This window comes from Polypterus senegalus, chromosome 12, assembly GCF_016835505.1.
Source record: "Polypterus senegalus isolate Bchr_013 chromosome 12, ASM1683550v1, whole genome shotgun sequence".
NCBI lineage: Eukaryota > Metazoa > Chordata > Cladistia > Polypteriformes > Polypteridae > Polypterus > Polypterus senegalus.
Genome location: NC_053165.1, coordinates 47,016,925 through 47,035,896, shown reverse-complemented (window position 1 = coordinate 47,035,896; position 18,972 = coordinate 47,016,925). Strand labels below are relative to the sequence as shown.

Sequence of the window (18,972 nt, the reverse complement as noted above, 5' to 3'; positions counted from 1 at the left end):
CGTTATCGGAATTAACCAGACAAATCGCTCCACCAACTAAGAACGGCCATGCACCACCACTGTCTACTGTATATAAATAGAGTTAAGGAAGTCCATCAGACTGTCTGTCTATCTGATTGTATGTCCAGGTATCACTCAAGAACTGATTTGCACAAAATCTGGTATGTATATATGTATATTGTCTTGGCCCCAGTTACAGCACTGACTACTTTTAGCAGTCTCCAGACCACTAGGGGCAGCATTTGTGAGACAAATTATTTTCTTACATTTTCAATCCCATATCAATGCATGCAAACAGATTTTCATGAAAGTTTCAGAATAAATAAAAGGTAGAGCTACTTAAAAAGCAGGGTATCACCTCACTACTACTCCTTGGAATTAACTCAGACTTCAGCAGTTGAACATTTTTGTTGAGGACACATACACCCTGTCAGATCTAGCCATCCACGTTCTAGGGAATAAAGTCAGGATGTCTGGCTACTCCTATTTCTTTTTTGTTTTCTTATCCATTTTTAAATGATATGCCTTCTACAAAGGGAACCAACTAATATCCTAGTTCTGCTATTGTCAGAGAAAAGTGTCTCGATGCAGGATTCAGCAAGCTAAGAACAGCGCAATAACCACATGTTTATGCATTCAAGAAATGACATCAAATACTGTTTATTCTTCTTCTACAGTTTTGAAGTTGCGATCTATTCAGTGTAGAATAACTGAAGAAAAAAAGAAACAGTTAATTAAACAATGAAATCAATTAGACACAAAATGATTCACTAACTGATAAACTGGTAGGAGCAAACACCTTCAGCCATAGGACTGAACATGAGAACTGCTTCACTCGACAATACACGACAAGGCGCAGGCTGACTTCCTGTCTCGCACCAAGTACTGGGCTACCCTGAGCAGGTTGCTTAGTCCACCTGTGCTCCAGCTATAAATAAAACGGCAAAACATCCTCACTTTGTATGTCACCTTGCATAAAGGCATCAGCTAAATGTACAATAACAAACAATACAGTCCATCAATTCATTTTACTGTTTTATCAATTATAATGATGCATGAATTCAAAGCCTATTGGATTTAACACAGGAACCATCCTTAGAAAGGGCAGTAATCCATCACAATGAACAACATTCTTTACATTTATGAAGTGCCTTTCAACCACAGATCACACTTTACACCATCAATACACATTGTGTCAAGACAAATGGAGCTTCTTCATGCACAGTGTACACATTTATCACAAACAACCCCAGGAGCACAATTTACAAAAGCACAGATGTGTTGGTCCCCAGCTGTCCAAGTTTAGATTAGATTATCCATCCATCCAGTCCTTAGATCTTAATGGAGGTGAAGCCTGTTCTATAAGTAATGGAAAGAAAACAGAATGGTACATGGTACTGGGCCATTGGGACTCACAGCAGTACATTCAGGGATAGTGTCTACCTTCTAGCTGTAAGGCTGATGAACAAGTCACTCACAGGAACCAATACTGTGTACTGGGTGTGTGTGTGTGTATATATATATATATATATATATATATATATATATATATATATATATATAGTGGAACCTCGGTTTACGAGTAGCTTGGTTTACGAATGTTTTGCAAGATGAGCTAAAACTTTTAACAAATTTTGACTTGATAAATGAGGGATGTCTTGCAATACAAGTAGTATGTATGTATACGCTTTGTCTGCTGAGCGTCATGCAATCACAACTGAGCTGATGGTTCTTCTCTCGCTCTCGCTGCAGGATTGTGGGCAATTGTCTCCTATTCTCCTTCTGAGTCAGCGTGCCTCACTCATATAGTCAACATCCGTAAGAGCGGATACTGTTTACTACGTGTGTGCGTGCGTGTGTCTGTGTGTGTGTTCTGTGACGTGCGAGTCCCCGTCTTGCACCACCAGCTTTATTCAGCTTGAAACAGCAACAGCGCGGTTATTTATTGTAGCAGGATCTGCCACTCTCCTATACACAGACACAGCAATCAGGCAGAGTCGTGGCCAAGTAGTACTATGCTCTGTTCGTTTATAATGTTCCTTGTTCCTTGTATCACCCACTGACAGCAGGCGCTTATAGCATGTCCGCGATCTTTCTGGATTCGCTTTTTACAGCAAACTGCTACAGCGCTGGGAGACTGCGATTGCTTTGGAACGTTCTTCCGCATGTCGTCCCGTTGGGTGGAATCCCACAAGAATTTAGAAACTCACTCACACCAGCCATGATTCTTTTCAAACGTAAAGTGCAGGTTCATTTGTTTTATGTATTTTTACTTTATATTTTGTATTAATCATTTTTATATGAATAGTTTTGGGTTGTGGAACGAATCATCTGAGTTTCCATTATTTGTTATGGGGAAATTCACTTTGATATACGAGTGCTTTGGACTGCGAGCACGTTTCCAGAATGAATTATGCTTGCAAACCGAGGTTCCACTGTGTGTATGTATGTATGTATATATATATATGTACAGTGGTGTGAAAACTATTTGCCCCTTCCTGATTTCTTATTCTTTTGCATGTTTGTCACACAAAATGTTTCTGATCATCAAACACATTTAACCATTAGTCAAATATAACACAAGTAAACACAAAATGCAGTTTTTAAATGATGGTTTTATTATTTAGGAGAAAAAAATCCAAACCTACATGGCCCTGTGTGAAAAAGTAATTGCCCCTGAACCTAATAACTGGTTGGGCCACCCTTAGCAGCAATAACTGCAATCAAGCGTTTGCGATAACTTGCAATGAGTCTTTACAGCTCTGGAGGAATTTTGGCCCACTCATCTTTGCAGAATTGTTGTAATTCAGCTTTATTTGAGGGTTTTCTAGCATGAACCGCCTTTTTAAGGTCATGCCATAGCATCTCAATTGATTCAGGTCAGGACTTTGACTAGGCCACTCCAAAGTCTTCATTTTGTTTTTCTTCAGCCATTCAGAGGTGGATTTGCTGGTGTGTTTTGGGTCATTGTCCTGTTGCAGCACCCAAGATCACTTCAGCTTGAGTTGACGAACAGATGGCGGACATTCTCCTTCAGGATTTTTGGTAGACAGTAGAATTCATGGTTCCATCTATCACAGCAAGCCTTCCAGGTCCTGAAGCAGCAAAACAACCCCAGACCATCACACTACCACCACCATATTTTACTGTTGGTATGATGTTCTTTTCTGAAATGCTGTGTTCCTTTTACGCCAGATGTAACGGGACATTTGCCTTCCAAAAGTTCAACTTTTGTCTCATCAGTCCACAAGGTATTTTCCCAAAAGTCTTGGCAATCATTGAGATGTTTCTTAGCAAAATTGAGACGAGCCCTAATGTTCTTTTTGCTTAACAGTGGTTTGCGTCTTGGAAATCTGCCATGCAGGCCTTTTGCCCAGTCTCTTTCTTACGGTGGAGTCGTGAACACTGACCTTAATTGAGGCAAGTGAGGCCTGCAGTTCTTTAGACGTTGTCCTGGGGTCTTTTGTGACCTCTCAGATGAGTCGTCTCTGCGCTCTTGGGGTAATTTTGGTCGGCCAGCCACTCCTGGGAAGGTTCACCACTGTTCCATGTTTTTGCCATTTGTGGATAATGGCTCTCACTGTGGTTCACTGGAGTCCCAAAGCTTTAGAAATGGCTTTATAACCTTTACCAGACTGATAGATCTCAATTACTTCTGTTCTCATTTGTTCCTGAATTTCTTTGGATCTTGGCATGATGTCTAGCTTTTGAGGTGCTTTTGGTCTACTTCTCTGTGTCAGGCAGCTCCTATTTAAGTGATTTCTTGATTGAAACAGGTGTGGCAGTAATCAGGCCTGGGGGTGGCTACGGAAATTGAACTCAGGTGTGATACACCACAGTTAGGTTATTTTTTAACAAGGGAGCAATTACTTTTTCACACAGGGCCATGTAGGTTTGGATTTTTTCTCCTAAATAATAAAAACCATCATTTAAAAACTGCATTTTGTGTTTACTTGTGTTATATTTGACTAATGGTTAAATGTGTTTGATGATCAGAAACATTTTGTGTGACAAAAATGCAAAAGAATAAGAAATCAGGAAGGGGACAAATAGTTTTTCACACCACTGTATATATATATATGTATAGATATGTATATATATATGTATGTGTTATCTTCCTATATAAATATGCTACCGTGGCTGTCCATTTGTCTGTCCAGGATTTTAAATCACCTGTAGCTTGCAAACCGTTTAACCTATTCACCTAAAATTTAGTACACATATACTGCGTGACGTCTACTATCCGCTTTCGAGTGATGATTGACATCCAAGGTCAACCCAGGAAAGTCAAGGTCAAAAATCAAATAACCTGTAGCCTGAAATGTGGTAATATACTACGCTGAAACTCTGCACTACAGTTTTACATTAAAAGTGAAAAGTTTTGTAATTATTCGTCTTTTCATTTTTATTTTATTTTATTATATTATAGAATCAACTCTCAGCAGTGGCCAGCAGGACGGCTGTGGGGCGCATGGTACGGACACCGTTCTCATTCCCTACCATCTTCATCATCACTTCCCCTACCTCTTCATATCTTAAATCATTCTTGAGACAGATTGTAGACTTAAGTGCCAGCTTAAATGAAAAATTAAGGAAAATGTACTAAGTAATGGCAACACAAACACTGGCAATCATTTTTAACGAGAAGATATGTCGAAAGAAGAGAAGAAGCAGGCCGCTAGGGTGGAGAAAAGAAGAGCTGCTCAGGAAGCAGCAAGCGCATCAACCTCTGAGCAAACGAATGGTAAACGTACAGCGAAAGAGGATGAAAACTATGAAGAGCGCAATCAGCATTTTACGACAGGCTGACACAGAGCGAAAGAGATTCGCAAGAGCAAATGAGACTGAGAAAGAGGCTAATCGATATCAGCAATCAGTGGACAAACATGCAAAAACTGCAATGGCAAATGAGACAGAACAAATGCCATCCAGTGACGACAAAGAGACACTGATCGCATGAGAATTGCTAGAACTCTCTCAGTCAAGTGTATTTACTGCACGTTATCGTGCAGTGCACAGTTACTGGTATTACATATATGTTGTTGTGGACAGCGAGGGAATGTGCCCAGTTGAGATACCAGCTGTGTGGAAGGACCGGGGAGAGAGCATGTTCAGGGCATTACCTCCCCCAGGATGCTAGAGGGCAGCACCCATAATACCACCCCCCACCCCTCAGGTTGGTGAGGCACCACGGATTCCGGCAGAACAGTCTGGGAGTTGGAGTTTACTGCAGCCCTGTTGGGTTCTGTGGGTGCCACCAGTGTGAGCTGCAGAGGCTGCAAAGCACTATTATGTCAGACTTTTGCCACACCTCGGAGTACTTCTGGAACTTCCAAATGGGCCACCTAGAGTGCTTCTGGGTGTGGCTTGAAAGAAGCCAGCTGTCACTACCTGGGTAGCCAGAGTCGGGAGGGAGAGGACGATGCTTACTGGAGAAGGAGTGGAGGAAGGCGAAGGAGAAAGAGAGAGAAGAGAAAGAAGGAAGGAAGGAAAGAGGAAAGGCAAAGAATGTGATGTGTACTGCAATAGGGATAGGGAAGCGTTTCCTACTTAAAAACTGTGTGCTGTAGTTGAAACTTGTGTCGTGTGTCTGTCTGTGTCAGGTTTGGGCAGCTGGTGTGTCCCCTGCAGGCCACAATATATTCAATATTGGCAGCTGATGTGAATAAGGTTGATTATCTTGTTACAATGGCACGCCATCCAGGGGTGACTTATATTAGGCAGCAAGTGAATAGCCATTTATTAAAAGTGATGTGCTGGAAGTAGGAAACAATAGGCATATGTAATGATCTGAAGAGCTTGGACAATGGCCAAATTGTGATGGCTTCATGACTGGGTCATATGCATTGCTTACCAGGGGAAGAAATGGCAGCAGGATGCACCATGTGATGGAGGCAAGCCAGTGAAGGCAGTGCAATGTTCTGCTGCAAAACCTTGGTCCTGGCACTCATGTGGGTGTTTGACACATACCACCTACTTAAAGATGGTTGCAGACCACATACAACCCACTCTTAAAGGCAATGAAATTCCCTGATGGCAGTGGCCTCTTTCAGCACACCACACTGCAAAAAAATGTTCTGTACTGGTGTGAGAAACATGGCAAAGAGTTCAAGGTGTTGACTTAGCCTCCAATCTCCTCAGACCTCAATTCAATTGAAGCATCCGTGGGACGTGCTGGGAAAACACCTGCAATCCATGGAGGCTCCAACTCGCAACTTACAGGGCTTAAAGGATCAGCCGCTAACGTCTCAGTAACGTGACATTCTGCATAGAAGCAGTGCAATAAATAAATTGATACACAGGGTGGTCTGTGTTATATACACAGGGAAAGCCAGAGTGGCAAACTTAAGTTAGTTACTGGAATCCAAGAGGTAATTGGTTGGTCTCCGGCCTGGAAGTGAATCAAGAATTTATATACTGTGTTTAATTATGTTTATAGTTTAGACAATGTTCATGCTTGTTGCCATTATTATTACTGCACATTTGGCAGACGCCTTTGCCCAAGGCAACTTATAAGATCAGGAATAAAACTGCTTACATATATTTTTTTACAAAAGAAGTGCGGGCAGGTTATGTGACTTGCTGAGAGTAACACAGTAAATCCCATAGCCTTCACAATCAATCAAGACATGTAAGCTTAATCTATGCAGATGCTGAAACCCCATATCAGAGGTTCTTAAACTTACTTAGAAATATGCATTGCTGTCATAGCTTTAAGAGCACAGGACCGGGCAAGCCTGAAGTGGAATGTGGCCAGGTCAGCAAGGGTGGTCACCCCCTGTGATTTATGAGCACAATTAGCCATGAACTCGGTGCCATGCCTTCTCACGTGGACAGCACCATTCTAGGTGGCAGCCTCGAATCAGTAGATGCTATACTAGAATGTGAAAGTGGTATGAGAGAAGAGTGCCACCTGGTGGTACCGCACGTAAACTAGCAATCTGATTGGATTTGGTTAAATCAGGCCGAGCTGAAACTCCCACTCATTTTCAAATATGAAGATGTTATAGTGGGCCAGGAGCCACGGTCTTCATTTAATTTTCGTGATGCTTTTACCAACATATTCTTACAGTATGTCAGGCGTGCACCACTATACAAATCATATTTTGTTTTACAGAGTGCTGCTGTCAGGTTAAATAGCTCAATCCTTTTACACTGCTGCTCAGCAGTGGGGTATAAATGGCCACCTTAACCAACTGGTTGAACCATCTGCTGGAGCGGAACAGCAGCAGGGGTCCACTTTAAAAAAAGACCATCTTTCTTTTCTTTGTATTTCTCACAAACTCTGTTGAGTATTTGCATGCACTGATGTTTATGCTTTATCAAATGGACATGTATCCTCTTTCTAAAAAAGGCACATCCCTCACCACCAATCTTAAAAAAGGTTTTCTAATCCCATGGATTCCTTCAATAGAAGAACCAAAGTGGGCCGGAGGCAAGCCGTCTAATTTCCTCCCGTCAGTCACAACAAGTCTGAAAGGTTTCCATCGTGCGTGCAATGAATCTCATGTGCGAAATAGAAGTGGACAGTCACGCTCCCGACTGGCACACTGCTACTGCACGCCCTCACCCAGACATATCAATTTAATAAAGAGCGCACGTGCACACACACACACACACACACACAAGCTGCCATCCGCACAGAACCCAAGGGGAAAGTAAGGATGTTCCTCCTCCTAATTTAGACACATGTATCTGGCAGCTCTGCTGAACGCTTGCTTCTCTTAACTGGCATGCTTCTGGTAAATTTCCTCTGGAGGAAGAGGTGCAGATGCGGTTGTCTCCTTCATAAAGCATTTTGAGACAACTGAATGAATACAAAAATGGAACGCTACAGAAGGGACTGTATCCTTGGGAATTTCTGGCACTCAAAAGGGTCTCAGGACGAAATTTTTGGAATGCAAGCTCAGCCGTTCTATGTGGTGGTGAAATACAAAGAAAAACTCCAAGTGGTTCCGATTTCTGTAAAATAGAAGCTTACAGAATACCCACCTTCTGAGAGCTGGAGGTAAACACAGAAGATTTAAACGTGAATGGATGGACACATTCATGATTGGCTCAATGATAGATCCTAAATGTATAAAATTATCACACGATTGGCTAAGCTGTTACACTTTCTTAGCATGTGCATGTCTCTCCTCTTCCTGCACAGCCTTCTGTTACTCAGATGCTAAGAGTTCAGCATGTTTGGGTCCGGCCAGAACTTTGAATTGGAAACAAATCAGGAAAAAGCTTGGATTGCTGCTAGAAGAGGAGTTGGTGAGGCTAGTAGGGGGCTTGAATGTGGAACCCAATGCTCCAGTGCAGTGACCGGGAAAACTGTGGTATAAAAATGGCACCATCCTTCGGATGAGACATAAAACCAAGGACCTGACTCTCTGTGGTCATTAAAGATCCCTGGGCATCCTTCATGAAGAGTAAGGTGTATCCTGATGTCCTGGCTAAAACTGCCCACCAACGTCTGCCTGTCTGTACGTCTGTTTGCTTTTAACGATTTAGATCGGGTTTTTGTCTATAATTTGCTTGAACATTCCGTTGATTTTTCGACTTCTCTCATCGTGCTAAGTATCACTTCGCTTGCAGTACCAATTTATTTGCACGAATCTGAGAGAGAGAGCGAGATAGGCTGCGGGCCAAGGGGAGGGGGAAGCAGGTGGGGCCCTCCTTACTCACTTGCCAGCCTCTGTTCGAGTCGGTGTACCTCTCACCACGTGTTGGAGCAAACCTTGCGTCCACTTAGCTAATAATATTTGTTTGATCAGCAGACATTATTTTCTACAGATTATTAAGGAGTAACATTTGACATTTTTGAGAGGGACAGAGAGAGAGAGATCAGAGCTCTGTGTGTTTTAGAGGGTAGTTGCTGATTGCAAGATACATCACGGCCATGTCCTTTTCTCTCCACGTGGGGGACGCTCTCCTGTCAGAGCTGAACACCATCTGATACAGTGCCAATGTTTGATATTAGAGCATACCTACCTTCCGCTTGGCCAGAATTAAGTTTCTTTTTTCTTGTGTAAATTGATTTTAAAGTTTTCCCAGTTTCACTACTATGTGGGTGGAGCCGGGGGGACAGCTAGTATTATATATAGTGAAATTCAAGGCAAATACTAAGAGTGGCTGAATCATGGCTCTCCAATGAAAACACCATTAACAGGCACTTAGACATGAACCCAAGATATGCAGGTTTAAAAAGAAGAACATCCAAATAATAAAAAAAAAAAAACTAAGACTATCACCCTCTGAACCCCACCTTGCTAATCCACCCCTCTCACACCCACCCACCCTGCTTCCTCATCTGCTACACACTGCTTTATGTCTAATTATTTTCCTGTGATGATGATACCTGATAGGTGTCGAAAGTTCAGGAATAAAAAGACTAGACTCATTTTCTCCCTTTGTGGATTTCTATCTATTAATACAAAAATTGTATCACAGGCCTTCACTTACATATTTTTTTATATTATATATATATACATATATATACATATATATATATATATATATATATATATATATATATATATATATATACATATATACATACATATATATATACATATATACATATATATATATACATATATACATATATATATACATATATACATATATCTATATATATATATATACATATATATATACATATATACATATATATATATATATATACATATATATATACATATACATATATATATATATATATATATATATATATATATATACATATACATATATATATACATATACATATATATATATATATACATATATATATATATATATATATATATATATACATATATATATATATATATACATATATATATATATATACATATATATATATATATATATATATATACATACAGTATAATATATATACACACACATACAGTATAATATATACACACACACATACAGTATAATATATACATGTTAGATTCAGCGCTACCTGGTAGGTAACCACCCACACAATCAGATTGTGATTCAGACTACGAATGCTTTGGGGAAAAAATAAAAAATTATATATATATATATATCTCTCTCTCTATTATATATATAGATATATATAGATAGAGAGATAGAGAGATAGAGAGAAGAGAGAGATAGAGATATAGAGATATATAAATAAATAAATAAAACATCCATCCATTATCCAACCTGCTATATCCTAACTACAGGGTCACAGGGGTCTGCTGGAGCCAATCCCAGGACGCCAGCCCACACACACACACACACACACACACACCCCAAGCACACACTAGGGATAATTTAGGATCGCCAATGCACCTAACCTGCATATCTTTGGACTGTGGGAGGAAACCCACGCAGACTTGGGGAGAACATGCAAATAAACAAAAACAATACCACTCCAAACACACATAAGAAGTGAACAGCAACCCCCCCTCGATCTTTAGAACATGAAAGTTCAACTCTAAAATTCTGAGCCTCATGCAGACCACGGCAGAATAGGGGGATAATTGTGGCAAGCGGGTTGCCTCTGACCCTCAGGCAAGCAGAGTGCGTCACAGCCGAGCGGCACATTTACCGGTATGCGCAGACTGGGTGATGAAGTATCTTCAAGCTGGGGAGTTATCCATTATTTTGGAACTAAAGCTGTGCTAAAGCTGGGATTGATACCAAAGCCAAAACTTTACTATCTTTACTTACTTTACTAAATTAAACCCAGTGGAGACATATGTATCCAATGGAGGGCGATGTCATTTCTGGTGTTAACATGTTAATATATACAGTACTGGAGATGGTACAGGACAGCTTAGGATGGTCTATGTACCTCATAATAAATTTGGCCTTCTATTTCAGCTCGTAAGAGCTCACACATAGAAGCTTTCAGACATGTCCCACTAGAGGATGCTGGTAAAAGATGGGGCTTCCCCACATGAAGTAGCATGGTTGCTCTGTGTCTGTAAGCTGCACTGTTGCACTCTAGTGTTTCGCACTTCTCTTGTTAGGTTTCTTGCTCTGGATTCTCCTGATCAAATGACCTCAATACACAAACATGAGCTGCCATCTCACTGAGCCAGCATCCCAAGTCTCTCTTGCTGGTGTGAAGCCTGCATATTTTCCTTGTTTCTTCACAGGTTTTTCGCCCACATCCTAACTGGTGGTTCTTGTGGGTGTGTGGAAAACGAGCCGTATGATATAATGTACATAGTCCAGGAATGGTTCCTTCCCTTGTGCCCACTGCTGCCAGTATTGGCCCTGAGTTGGATTTGCTCTATTATGAAATAGATACAGACATGGCAACTGTGGCAGAGTTCCAAGGTTTCATTTTCAAAGGCGTCTATTCACAGGAAGGAAGCGAGTCTAATTTAATCCACTCCAATATATTTACACACGGAAGGTAAATAGGAAGTGTCAACATAACAGTTGTCCTGCTGCAATCCACTGGTGGCCACTAATTTTACATCGCCTCATGAAAGGCGGCCAGCAAGCTTCTCGACATCCAGCCCCTCTGCGCGTGAAGGCAGAAGCAGATCGATTTGCAGCCATGATTACCACACCAGCCCACACGATCAATCATGCAGGTCAGCGGGGCAGAGCTGTCCAGCCAGTGAGGCTAACACTCTCTAAAACAGCCCTCCACCCCGACTTGGATCTGACATGGCTCTGCAAATGGCACCCCTGTGTGCTTGCCGTCTGGGACTGAGTTTGAAGTAGAGGAAAGTCCGGGGTTCTTTATGCTACAGCAGGACCATCATTCTGGTGTCAAAGAGGCAACGTTTCCCAGCACCAGCAGCTGTGTCCAGGGCAACGCTATCTAAAAAGCGGAATGCTAAGCATGTAACCATTCAAGGCCAGCCAAAAAAAGAAAAAAACACCCAGCACACATAGAAAACCTGTGGCTCACTGAAAAGGTCAGCAGGGCAAGAGGCCCCAAGCCCACAAATCATGGGTAGCAACTGGTGAGGACAGAACTCTTTTACAAGTACCCGCTTGGCCTCCAGCTCCAGAGATGGCATAACAGCTGAAACTTCTGGGCCCTGTCAAGAAAGGGCAACCAAGCTCATAAATACTGTTCTGCAGACAGCACATTTTTCTGTGAAGTTTAATTATTTTTTGTTTTATATGGCAGTTTTCACAACAAGCATCACTACAAACTACTTTACTGGCACTCATGAATACAACACAAAGTAAAACAACCAGACAGACTATGAGAAAATGCAGAGCAAGGAGACAAGAGACACTAGGAAGTGCGGCAAATGACCTGGAAAGAAGCCAGAAAATACAACAATGAAGTGACTGTACATCCATCAGTGGTATGATTTGAGGCCCAGCGGAGAAGAGTTGACATCAGTACTGTTGGCACGGCAGAGTCAATTAGAACATCGCCTAAAATTGACTTACAAAGAAAGTCGAATTGTTTTGTTTCTATAACTGGAGCTCAAGGAGGCCAAGCACTTCATCATTAGGGGGACTGAACTAGAACATTAGAACAATTGTGACGAGAAAGGGCCATTCAGCCCAACAAGCTTGTCCATCCTGTTCACCTAGATTGTCCAAAATAACATCAAGTCAATGATCTGAAGCTCCCTGAAGTCCTACTCTCCACTACCCACTCTGGTCATTTATTGCATGTGTCTCTGACTCTGTATGTGGAAGAGAAACTTTCTAATGTGCCATTACAAGTCTCCAACCACGTCCTCAAGTTCTTGTAAAGTAACAGCAGGGATTCATTGTACAGATTCCTTTCATCTTTGATTTCATCTCTTAATCCGTTTGCTTAGAGCTAGCATCCTGAGGGTTTATGGTCCAACATCAAAACATCGTACGTTAACCTACCTCATTTAAACGGATTATACGCTGTCTGAGAAAACTACTAGGACCACCTGTGCACCTGCTTATCCATGCAACTATCTAAGCAGCCAATCATATGGCAGCAGCGCAAAGCATACCATCAGATCCAGGTCAGGAGCTTCAGTTAAAGTTCACATCAAACACCAGAATGGCAAAGAAAGTGTGATCTCAGTGATTACAATCATGGCATTGTTGTTGATGCCAGACAGGCTGCTTTGTGTATTTCTGCAACTGCTGATCTCCTAGGATTTTCACACAAAAGTTTCTGAAGTTTACTCAAAATGGTCTGAAAAAACAAAATCCTGTGACGGGCAGTTCTGCAGACAGAAACGCCTCGCTAATGAGAAAGGTCAGAAGAGAACGGCCAGAATGGTTTGAATGGACAGAAAGGCTGTGGCAACTTGTGCTGTACAACAGAAAAGCATCTCGGAACGCACAATACATTGAACCTTCAGGAGGATGGGCTACAACAGCAGAAGACCACCTCGGGCTCCATTCCTGGCAGCCAAGAACAGAAAGCTAAGACTGCAATGGTCGCAGGATCAGCAAAACCGTACGATTAAAGACTGGAAAAATGTGATGAAGCTCAATTTCTACTGAGGCACACAAATGGTAGACAGTCAGAACTTGGTGCCAACAGCATGAATTCATGGATCCAACCTGTCTTATGTCAGCAGTCCAGGCTGCTGCTGGTGGTGGTGGTGGTGTAATGGTGTGAAGAATGTTTTCTTGGCACACTTTGGACCCATCAAAAGTAATTGATCATCGCTTGAATGCTATGGTCTATTTACGCACTGTTGTTGACCATGAACATCCCACCATGGTCACAAATTGCCCATGTTTTAATTGCTATGTCCAAGATGACAGTGCACAAAGACTCAAAGAAAAAGTTGTCTCAAAGTGGTTTCGTGAACTTGCTGATGAGTTCATTATTGTTCTTCAGTGGTCTTACCAGTTACCAGATCTGAATCTGACAGAACACCTTTGGGATGTGGTAGATCAGGTGATTCTCTGCATATATCGGTGTGATAAAGTCAACATGGACCAGAATCTCAAAGAAATCTTGTGGAACCCATGCCACATAGAATTGGGTCTGTTCAGAGAGCAAATGGAGGCCCCAACCAAACCAAACGCCATGTAGACAAGATTTTAAATGGATTCAGCTTTATTATACATACACAATTTCAATAAAATCGAGATTTTGGGTTGCACCCCAATTATAACAATCCCCCGATTAAAAATTTGAAACTCCATGCAGCTAATATTTTAAGTTGAACCGACAGCAACCTACACGCAAGGTTTTGTGAAAATCAGTTCTTTGCATGATTGGCGAACAGACACGAGGACCTTGGTGTGCAAAATGGATAAATAACATCAAATGAAAAGACAGACAGAAGGAATTACAATTTTATTTAGACAGATTACGGATATTAGCACAACTATCAGAGCAGCAGGATGTCGAGCGACAATATCTCCAGCCTACTAATTTCACCACCACACGGACAACAAGAGAAAGCACAATTTGAACCTGGGACGCTGGATGTGTGAGCCAGCAGCCGTAAGCACTGCAATATCATGCCACCCTCTGGTGTTCACTGACAACTCCAGATCATCCCAATGGGTGATTATAGCCAGCAATTTGTGCCCCATCCTGGGATATTTCCAATGATCCATCATCCTTCAATTTTGAACGAGAAAGAACGAACATGTGCATTTTTTTCAGGACTTTCTCTAAGATTTTTCTGTGAGGTTTCATTAACTGGGAGTATAACCATCAGGTACGCTGGGTTATGTTTTCTCTTCAGTAAAATGAACATCATGGCGATGGAGATTAGTGGAGAGCGGTGATGCATCGCATGTTGGTTGGACATGAATGTAAGTATTGAACTTTATTCCTTGTATGTGACGATACTGCTACTGCAACACAGTCACGCATGTCTTTATAAATTTAGCAGTAGCAGAGCGTTTTACTGTGTCAGCCATTATGGATGCAATGAGAAGTCAAGCAAAATAACACATTTTATTGGCTAACTAAATAGATTACAATATGCAAGCTTTCAAAAATGACATCTTGCCTGAAGAAAGCGCCTGTGCTGCCTCGAAAGCTTGCATATTGTAATTTTTTTAGTTAGCCAATAAAAGGTGTCATACATTTACTTCTGATTTACTAAAATTATATAACGATAAGGCAACTTACATACCTCTCAGTGTGGTGTCAATATCCGATGACCACATTTACGAGGATTCAGACAGGGTTAGCACAACATTTGGAGACAACAGCAGTTCCTAAGACCCCTTGACCTCCATATCATGACACCCTTAACACAAAACAAGAAGCTGCTTGCAGCCAGAAGTTCTGATTATGAGTCAGGAGACAAGTAGAGACAATGACTCAACATCACAGAGGAACTGCAGCCAGGGATGACTCCAGAGCTGTGTGCTAACCAAGTGGGAACTGCCATGCAGGCTCCATTTCTGTCACACCACTCAGGACATCACAATGGATGGAGGGGCATAAACCTACATGAAAGCCCCCTCTAATGGCCGCTGCAATCTCACCTTCTTTTTTCAATGATCCAGGTGTGGATCTTCTTCATTCTTAGGTTTCATGTCTTATTTTTTATTTTTTTTTTTTCTTCTTCGTAGAAATGTGAGGTCATCTCCGGCAATGAAGGAATGGAAATTCCGCAGATTCCCACAAACAAAGGGAGCCCGATCCTCCCCAAAGCATGTCCCAACAGATCCTGACCAGGGGTCAACTCATACCAGAAGGCACTCCAGCTGGTGTGGGACGCCTGAACACATAGGACAGTGCAGGGACCCAGGGAAAGGGTGTGGGGGAGGATGTGGAGACCAAAGACACTGACAATAAATATCATAAGCCTAACAGGCCAATAACGACTCGTCTGGAGCAGTTGAACAGTTAAAAATAAGGAAAATGTTCAAAATGATGGCATGATAGAATGATTATATTTAGTTATGGAAAGGAAAAAAAAATAACACAAAAAAACTTTACACCCAACTAGTCCTCATTCACTATCAAAGGAGCTTAAGAGCCAAAGAAATTCTCCTTCCATCCATTATCCAGACCTGGCTAATGCACATCTGGGCTGTAGGGAGACGCAGCCTAACACAGCAGCATTGGGTGCTGGGTGTCAAAGCATTGCAGGACTTAACCACACTGGAACACGTTAGAGCTCCCAATTAAATTCTCACACACACACAGACACTTATATTATAATTGCTGTGTAAGCCCGTGCTGTAAAAAGCCTGGGGTCCAAGAAACTATTGAAATCATCAGAAAAAAAAAAAAAAATTGAAATGTAGAGATGTCAGGTAATTGAGGTTTTGTTTTGCCAATGTGCTCGCATCTTTTGTGCATTAGCGGCCAAGTGACTTTGTCTTTCTTTGGAAGTTTCGCTTTGCCGACGCTCTCGCCTCGCTTCTATATTAGCCGCTAACCAAGTGATGCTTTCTTTGGAGATTTAATTTTGCCAACGTGCTCGCCTCACTTGTGTATTAGCGGTGGGAGGAAAAGTAAAAGGGATACTGTTTTGCCGATGTGCTCACCACGCTTCTGTAATAGTGGATAAGTGAGTGACTCTCTCTTCGGATGTTTAGTTTTGCTGATGTGCTGGCCTCGCTTACATATCTTCAGAGGTGGATGGAGCCCTTAGTCCAACTCCACCTCTCACTTCCGGGCCAGACAGACAGACACACTTCCACATGTAGACGTTTATACAGAAGATAGGAAGGGACACTGGATGGCAGTTCTGGCCAGGATGGATGGCATTCTTGTTTCCAGATGGAACTATAAAGGGGATGAACCAAGGGAGACAGCCTTACAGGATACCTAATTCACTAGATGGCAGATCTCCTGGGTTATTATACTCATGCATATGTCAGCACCGAGTGTTAGAAACTGTATTCCAATGGGACATCCCTGCTGGGCATCATGGGTGCTGTGAGGGTGAGCTATAGAAGAAAATGATCCTCGTTTCAAGGGACTTCTACCTAACTTAATGCACCACCATCATGCAGTTCTATGGCATCGGAAATACTTCTAGGTCCGAGATACAAAGAAGTCGCCTCACCTCAGAGGGGACACAGGAATAGGGAAGTGTTGGAGTGAAAGGAAAATGAGCGTTCGATGATGTATATAAGTGCTGCTGCCTCACAGTTAGGAGACCTGGGTTCGCTTCCCGGGTTCTCCCCGTGTCTGCGTGGGTTTCATCCCACACTCCAAAGACACGCAGGTTAGGTGCATTGGCAATTCTAAATTGTCCCTAGGGTATGCTTGTTGTGTGGGCACCCAGCCCGGGGTTTGTTTCCTGCTTTGTGCCCTGTGTTGGCTGGGATTGGCTCCAGCAGACCTCCGTGACCCTGTATTTAGGAAATAGTTGGTTGGATAATGGATGTTGTACATACTGTGTGTACTTTATGAACTGAGAGGTAGCCTGCTGGGGGTACTTTTCTGCAAATAAAATTTTTATTTAAACCCGTGACCATTTTACAGTAGTTGTGCCTGAGATTTTGGGGCCCAGTGGCACCTCCAGTGTCACTATATAGATTTCACTGATGGGAAACTGAAGAGAACACACAGAATAGGGGGAGCAAGTAAACACCACACAGACTAGGAGTGGGCTAGAAGTGAAAATCAGTCTCGAGGGACTGTGAGGCGGCAGCACTAACCACTACACCCCTGTGCCACTCCATGTGTGTATACACTGCCTTGAAAGTTTTCACAGTTTATTGTAATACAACGCTGAATCACAGTGGATTTAATTTGGCTTTTCTGACACTGGTCAACAGAAAAAGACTCTTTAACGTCAAACTGAGAACAGATCTTTGCAAAGTGGTCTAAATTAATTACAAATATAAAACATAAAATAACTGATCATGTACACCTTCACTCCCTTTAAGTCACTATTTAGTAGATGCACCTTTGGCAGCCATGACAGCCTCGAGTCTGTGTGCACAGGTCTCTCTGTCAGCTTTGCACATTTTCCCAGATTTTTCCAAAACTGGTCAAGCGCTGTCAGGCTGAATGGAGATCGTGAGTGAAGAGCCTTTGTCCAGGCCACCCACAAATTCTAAGTTGGGTTAAGATCTGGACTCCTGCCACTTCAGGATGTTCACATTGCTGCTTTACAGTTGTTCCTGTGTAGCTTTGGCTTTATACTTGAGGTTGTTGTCTTGCTGGAAAACAAATCTCCCCTGAAGGCACAGGTTTCCTCCAGGATTTCTCTGTATTTTGCTGCATTTATTTAATCTTCACAGAGGAGTGCGCATGATGCTGCCACCATCAAGTTTCACGGGGGAGATGTTGTGTTCTTGATAATGTGCTGCGTTTAAACATGACACTGAGTCTGAGGGCAAAAAAAAAACTTAGACTTGTTGTCATTAGACCACAGAACTTTGTTACAGATGACTTCAGAGTCCCCCATGCGCCCTTTGCATTTTTGTTTAATTAACTGTTGAATTTTCTTTGCCAGTCTCCCATAAAGCTATGACTGGTGAAGCAGTTTAGGGCAGCTGCTGTTCGCACAATCTCAGCCACTGCAGATTATGACACCTGCAGAGTTCCCATAGGTCACTTGACAGACCAGAGAGACATGTTTCAGGTGACTCGGGAGACTCCCATTAGCCTTCTGGCAAACTCTAGTCAAGACATTAAAAAAAACAAAAAAAAAACAGTGTCTTTCTCTTTGCCACCGTCCCACAAAGCTGTGACTGGAGAAGCACCAAAGGCAACAGTTATCTGCCCAGTCTGTCCAATCTTAACCACTGTAACTTGTAACTCCTTTAGAGTTCTCACAGGCTTCTTGGTGTCCTCCATCAATAGTCATCTTCTTACACAATCGTTCAGTTTTTGTGGATGGCCTGCACTGGGCAGATTTATACTGTAGCTGTGTCACATGCTTTCCTTTTTTTAATGATGCATTTAACTCGACTCCAAGGGATATTCAGCGACTTGGAAATTTTTCTTATCTCCATCCCCTGACTTGTGCTTTTCAATCCTCTTTTTACTTATAGGTGCATTTATACTACAATACTCCAGACAGACGATCTCCATTGAGCGGATTCCGAGATCTTCTAAAACCAATTGGCTACATCAGTGATGAGTTCGGGATGCCATATACTTAC

The 18,972-nt window shown here is 42.1% G+C and overlaps 1 protein-coding gene across 4 annotated transcripts in view; it reads right to left on the bottom strand.

Annotated features, from left to right (window-relative positions):
- Positions 1-18,972, bottom strand: part of plxnb1b (plexin b1b) — a 308,635-nt gene that overhangs the window by 177,713 nt on the left and 111,950 nt on the right. The window lies entirely within an intron of this gene.